The sequence below is a fragment of the Wyeomyia smithii genome, chromosome 2 (genome assembly GCF_029784165.1).
Source record: "Wyeomyia smithii strain HCP4-BCI-WySm-NY-G18 chromosome 2, ASM2978416v1, whole genome shotgun sequence".
NCBI classification, from domain to species: Eukaryota; Metazoa; Arthropoda; class Insecta; order Diptera; family Culicidae; genus Wyeomyia; species Wyeomyia smithii.
In genome coordinates this window covers 57,395,049-57,402,729 of record NC_073695.1, presented here as the reverse complement: position 1 = coordinate 57,402,729, position 7,681 = coordinate 57,395,049, and positions in this window count along the sequence as shown.

The window sequence follows — 7,681 nt, the reverse complement described above, 5'->3', positions numbered from 1 at the left end:
TACACAACCGATCTTATCAATATTATTATCAGATAAGCGGGCTAGATAAGGGTTAACTGATGAATTATGATTGAACAGGTGGTTTCAAAGTTTGGCTGCCCTATACGTTCCCATTTTATTTGATTATAATCGAACTTAAGCAACCGTTATGTATAAAATTGTTAATAAAACAACGAAAGTCTATTATCTCAAAGATTACATTACTTATTTGAACATAACTAGTGTCATACGAACGAGCCATCTCTCAAACTTACCAATAACAAATTTCATAACAATTTGATATGTGGCTCAAAAGTTATGGGAAGAAAAGAAATTCAAAGACTATTTAAAACTATACTTGCTTTGATCGATATATGTGGCCTCAACATAATTTAAATGTGGTATCGTACTATTTGAACGTTCCAAATTCATTGATCCCTTGCGATGTGTTTAAAGTCTGCAAATTCACGACGAATCGGCCATACGATATGATCTAAGTCAAATAACAAATCGTTTGAAATGATTGGTTTTATCGAATCCTCGACTTTTGGCTTCTGTACATCGCCTTAATTCTGAATACATTCATATTGGGTGGTATTCGGTCATTTTCAGCAGATTTTCTGGCATCAATCTGACACCGGAAATACCCATATTGGGAGGTATTTAGTTATTTTGGTTGTTTTCCAGAAACTAAAAGTGGTCGTCTTGTAACAAACGACAAGCTCAGGGGTTACACGGACTCTAGGGTCGGCTTTCCACCGCTATTTGAGGAGGACTTACGACCGATAACTCACCTGCTCACAGAGTGGACAAAACCGAAACACATGTAAGACATACTACAAGGCTCAGGCGTAGCAAAAGTATACAATGCAAATCATTTTAAATTACTTATATTTAACCGATATTCAGATTAGAGTGTGACGTTGCGGCCGTCAGGAACTGATGACTGGAACATGCAGACGCGAGTGAGAGGGAGAGTGACACGGAAGAACATACCTTCAGCGGATTCAAAAGTGGTGAACAGAGCTATTTAACAATGGCCGTCGCCTCGTTGATTGGGTAGCTTTCGCTCCATCCACCGTACTCGCAGACAAGGAGGTAACCCATCGGTTTGAGCCTCAATGAGCGGGGGCCAGGCTCAACCGGACCTCTTCGGGCCTTCTCCTCAAGAACGTTCGTTCCACCCTTCGCCTACGTGTGTCGCGACGATAGCGTGACTCGCCGGACACCAGAACCTCCGCCAGGGATGACCGAATTCGGATGACTCCCAACGCCTTTCGACGACGACATACGACGTCCAACCGCCTGCTGATTCGGCAATTCCACGTGGCTCCGTTGGTCGTTCGTCCCAATGACCACTTCTCCGCACCAGTGTAGCGATTTTCCTTCGGCAGTCGGATTTCGACGTGTTTCCGCACCAGTGTCGCGGTTTTCTAGCGATCTTCAGATCGGGCAAGGCAACGTTCGTCTCTACTTGCACTTTACTTTTTTCCAAAATCGTACAATTCCCGCCGGAGCAGGCGACACGATCCTTACTCCACGACGGTTTACTTCTCACTCCTCATCCTCGATCGGTCCCTATCGTTCTCCTCTCAACCTCTCATTTTCCGTCTTCCTCTCCCTCTTCGCCAGATAACAGGATACAGTCGTGCTCGAGCGTATGTTTACCAGCCCACTGCACTGAAACTGCTTCGAGATGTTAGTAGTCATTGGTTTGCAGGGTTGAATAAATTTAATGCGGTTCTTTGCGTCTTTTTAAAACAATAATTTTGGGAGCCTTTAATTAATCTACACTAACAAAAAGTGATATTTAACAATTAACAATAATGTTCTACAGAAAAAAACTCACAAAACGTATAGCATGCATGTGTTACAAGTTTATTGTTCCGATTTCATCGGTAACAGTCTTTAAATTCAAAATGGTGTCCAGGGTCAATGTTTGGTTTCTATGCATCATCTCGATTACGGAAATATCCATATTGAGTATTATTCGGTCATTTTCGAATGTTTCCTAAACGCTGCCATTTAGCAATTCAAAATGGTGCCTGAGGTCAATTGTTAGCTCATTGCATCATTCTGGTTCCAGAGATACTCATATTGGATGGTATTTGGTTATTTTAGGCTGTTTTTCACAAACCGGAAGTCGCCATCTTGGATTTCGAAATGGTATTTAAGATAATTTCTGGCCTCCGAGCGTCATTCTGGTTGAAGAAACACTCACATTGGGTGTAGGTCGATCATTTTCCGCTGTTTTCCAGGAACCGGAAGTCGCCAACCTGGCATCCAAAATAGGGTCTTTGAACGATTTCAGCTGATGTGTATCATTCTATATCCGGAGATACTCATGTTAGACGGATATCGGCCATTTTTGGCTGTTTTCCAGCAACCAGAAGTTGCCATCCTACAATTCATAATGCTATCTGCGGTCAATTTTAAGCTTCTTGTATTTAGTCACTATGGGCTGTTTTTCAGAAACCGAAAGTCGTCATTTTGGACTTTAAAATTGCCTGTGAAATCAATTTCCGTCATGTGGGCGTAATTCTGGTTCCGAAAACATTCATATTCAATGGTATTTCGTCATTTCCGGCTGTTTGCCAGACACCGGAAGTCACTATCTTAAAATTCAAGATTGCGTCTGTGATTAATTATTAGCTTCTGTCCATCTTTCTGGTTCCGGAGATCCTCATATTTAATGGGAATCGTCCATTTCAGGCCGTTTTCCAGAAGCCGGAAGTTGCCATCTTACAATTCAAAATGTTGTCTGAGGTTGATTTGTGGCTCCAGTGCATCATTACGATTCCGGAAACCCATATTGGGTGGTTTTTGGTCATTTGCCGCTGTATTTTCGAAACCGGAAGTCGCCATTTTTAATTTCATAATGGCATTTGGAGACAATTTCTGAATTTCGACCTTCACACTGGTTGAAGAAACACTCATATTGTGTGGTATTTGGTTATTTTCAGCTGTTTTTCAGAAACCGGAAGTCGCCATCTTAGAATTCAAAATGGTATCTGTGGTCGATTTTGTTCCTGTGTATCATTCTAGATCCGGATATTATTATATTGGATGGAAATCGGGCATTTTTGTTTTCCAGAAACCGGATGTTGCCATCTTACAATCCAAAATGTTGCCTGAGGTCGATTATGGAACATATTTATTACCATTAAAACCCATTTAGTTGATTAGTTCGCGAGATGTGCAGAAATTTGTGCATAAAGATGTGCTTTCAGAAGAGGGAAGGGCGTCGAACCATTATGGATATATTTGTTACCTCTAAAAACATTCACATACCAAATTTGGTTGTATTCTCTTGATTGGTTCTTGAGCTGTGCGGAATTTGTGTTTCATTTGTATGGGACCTCTCCCTTATAGAAAAGGGATGGGTGTCAAACCATTATGCACATATTTGTTCCCTCTAAAAACATTCACCTGCCTCCATTTAGTTGGTTAGTTCTCGAGATGAGCAGAAATTTGGGTTTTATTTGTATGGCACCCCTCCCTTCCAAAAGAAGGAGGGGTGTCAAAACATTATGGGCATATTTTCCACAACTAAAAACATTTACCTGACAAATTTGATTCCATTTGTTGATTAGTGTATGGATCAGACAAACCGGATTGCATTTTTATATGTATAGCTCACAACATCAATTTTTCAGAACCTAAAGAGTGAATATACATTTATTGGATTGAAGCGATCATGTAAATCTATTTTTACAAATAATAAGTTTGAATGAGAAAGGCTGGGTCTGACCGCTAGGTGGATTAATTTAGGTTTTTCAGGAGCTATCAATATTCAAAAGCTGGTTGAGAATATAAAAACGAAAATGGTTTAAGCCTTGTATTGTTATATTTTTCCTCATGGTTGTAAAAACTATAATGGTTAAAATTTGAAGTCTACTTCTCAAAATTATTTCCTAATTGACTACTTGTTTTATCTGAGAAAGAGTTGAAAATATAAAAAAAAAACCAAAATTAATCCACCTTGCGGTCAGACCCAGACTTTCTTATTCAAACTTATTATTTGTAAAAATAGATTTACATGAACGCTTCAATCCAAAAAAAGGAATATTCTCTTTTCGGGTTCTAAAATATTGATGTTGTTATTGATGTATAAAATATGAAATTTGACGTAATGTTAGTGCTTAGGAAATAGCAAAATAAAAGAAATGACTCTTAGTTTCGAACAATTTAATCGCAAGCAATACCAGGAACGTTGTTTACATGTATATTTACGTATATTTACATACATATATTGATCAAAGCAGTTATAGTTTCAAATACTCTTTGAATTGCGTTTCTTTCCATTTCTTCGTCCTCTTTCACTTCTGAACCGTTTCTCTCATTTCTGAACCACATATCAAATAGTTATGAAGTTTGTTATTTGTAAGTTTGAGAGATAACTCGTTCGTCAGACGCTAATTATGTTCAAACACGTCGTGTAAACTTTGAGATAATAGACTTTCGTTATTTTGACAATTTAATACATAACGGTTGCTTAAGTCCTATAATAATCAAATGAAATGGAAACGTGTAGGGCAGCCAAGCTTTGAAACCAAGTGTCCAATTATAATTCATCAGTTAACGCTTAACTAGCCCGTTCATTTGATATCAATATTTTTTAAATCAGTCGTGTAGTTTCTGAGATAATGAATGTGATTTTCACATTTTGATATATTACAGACGAAGTTACAGCCCGATTACTATAAAATTCAATAGGGTGTTATGAGGCAGCTAGACCTTTATTTGACAATAATTTTGTGAGAATCGGTTCAGCCATATCCGAGAAAAGTGAGTGTGTTCAAGTATTCTTCGGAATATGTTCCTTTTCATAGCTAGATTTGCCATTTTTAAACATAACAGGCAAAGTAAAAGTCCGATTGCACAACAAATCAATAGGGTCTTATGGGGCAATTAAACCTTTCATTTGACACTGATTTTATGAAAATCGGGTCAGCCATCTCTGAGAAACATGAGTGAGATTAAACAGTCTCCAGAACACGTTTTTTCCATAACTTTTGAACCACATGTTCAATCTTCATAAGATTCAAAAGTTAAGAGTTTTTCAGGTAACCCGTTCATTTAAAACCAATTTTGTTCAAATCGGTTGTGTAGTTTCTGAGATAATGATGTTTCATGATGTTTGCATTTTGATACATAACCTCTAAACTAAAACTCAGATTACAATAAAATTGAATAGGGTCTTATGGGACAACAAGACCTTTCATTTGCAATTAATTTCATGAAAATCGGTCCAGTCATCTCTGTGAGTGAGAATAAAAATCTGCACATACACACACACACACAGAAAATGCTCAGCTCGTCGAACTGAGTCGAGTGATATATGCCATTCGGCCCTTTGGAGCACTTTTATATCTTCGGTTTTGCAAGTGATTGCTATACCTTTCTTGGAGAAAGACAACAATAAACAATAAGCCGCAAGTATTCCACGTTGGACGAAGAAACAAATTTTAAAGTCTGCTCGCACCTATACAATTTTCCATTTGGAACAGTCAGACTGCTTGTAAAACCGAGAAAACAAAGTTAAAATATTGCTCTCTTTTTCTGTCATACAAAATTATCCGCAACGTACACACTGCATACTGTGAATAAGGCCCCCCAAAAGACGATTGCTATCGGCCAAGGGGCTCTTGTGGCTGTCAAACTCCATACATTTTTCATCTACCACTCATTGATTCTGGTACCAGCGATTCTGGTACCCACTTTTTGGTTGGTTTGCCCTAAAACAGTTTAAATAGAGTCAATGTCCCATGATTGTTCATTAACTTATTCTCGGAAAAATACGTTTATAGATGTGAAAAATCAAGACTCAACGTTTGTTTCCAATACAATGTGCACTTTCAATGAATAAGATATTTTGTTTAACCCTCTAGTGCCCAATACCGCCATTTGGCGGGCTTCAGTCGCAGTTTTGAAAAGCTTCAATATGTACTTAAAAAGTGTTTATAATGATTCATAGTGATTTTACCGAAGCCCGTTTAGAAATTAACTTGGGCACTAGAGGGTTAAGCATTTTAAATGAAATTTCGACACAATGATGAATTCATGATCGGTAGACAAAATTTTGACGTTTATACTCTTCTGCTATCGGCTGATTTTAGTTTATTTTCAACATTTGACAGCCTCAGATATGTTCGAGATTGCTACTTGGATGCAATCCAGATCGAAACAACAACAACAATAACAAACGTACAGGCACTGAAACGTCACCCGTGGATTTCCTTATGCGAATTGGCCAGTTTGGCGACTATGTGGGAAACGCATTCGAAAAACTTAAATCTGATGTTCGGATGAAGTGTTTGTGAGGCATGAGCTAGCAGTTTTTTAGTTCGAACATTTTGTGAAACATCACAATTTCAAACCGAAACTTCTGTACAAATCTGTAATAAAAATCAACATTCTGTTTGAATTCTGTATTCTGTATCATTTCTGTATCGTGGTCAAAAAATCTGTATAATACAGAAAAATCTGTATACTTGGAAGCCCTGGTTCGGACTCCTATTTTATAATTTTGGGGAATCAACCTACATTAGAGAATATTTGAATATTTTCTTCTGTTTTCCCAGTGTTTCTGATACCAGAAGTCACCATCTTGAGTTTGAAAATAGCGTTTGACCCCCTTTGTCAGTTTTCTGAACATAATTTTTTTTCTAGAAATATCTACATTATTTAAACATTTTACTCAGATTTACACAGCTTGGCAGACAGTAGAAATCGTGAAATTGATTTTAAAATAACGTTCTCCAGAAAATGTAAGTCGTCATGTAGGAAGGCACCGGACATGAATATTTGGATTCTGGACATCGTCTCTATATCGAAAATATACATATTGCAGATCATGTATTCATTTTTCGCAAAATTCTGAAACCGGAAGTCGTCATCTTGAATTAAAAAAATGTCGTTGAACTTTTATTTCTGGTTTCTAAGGGTCATCCTGGTTCTGGAAATACCAATGTTGGGAGGTTTGTAAACGTTATCCACAGTTTTATACAGCTTTCCAGAAACCGAAAGTCGCCATCTTTGTTTTAGCAAAATATCTGACATCATAGTCCGGTCCCTAGACATCAACTTCTGGCCATGACCGCCCGAGGGCATGAAAGTTATCGTAACTACTCATTAAAAAAGTTCCCATGGTACACTAAAAGTCCTGACTTTCTTATCGATTAAGAGCCCCTTCCTTTTCGATAGTTTCCCCTCCCCGTTTTCGACATCATGTTCCGGTCTCTGGAAATCAATTTCCGGTCTCCGGACATGACCAAAGGCCTGAAAAATATAATAAAAAGTTCTCATAATACATGAAAACACTTGATTTTCTTATCAATTAGGATCCCCTTCTCCCCCAAGGGGTTGCCTCTTCCGTACAATGATTACGTATGCCAAGTTTGATTTGAACCAGCTCAGGCATTCAAGAAGAACAAAATGGTTGGATTTTTTTTCCTGCCATTCCAATTACAAAGATTTTTGTAGAGGGGGGAGGGGTTGACATGAAATGAAAATGAAATTTGTAACGGCCTTCATGCTAGAAAAAATCAAAATGTCGAAAATCTCAAAACTCAAAATCTCTCAAACGGTGCAACAATTGCTGAATTGTTTTGAATTGTTTTTTTTTTGTAGTTTATTTGAATTGAAATCTCTAATTAAATTAATTTTAAAATATAACGACCAAATGGAGCTCAGTGGAAAA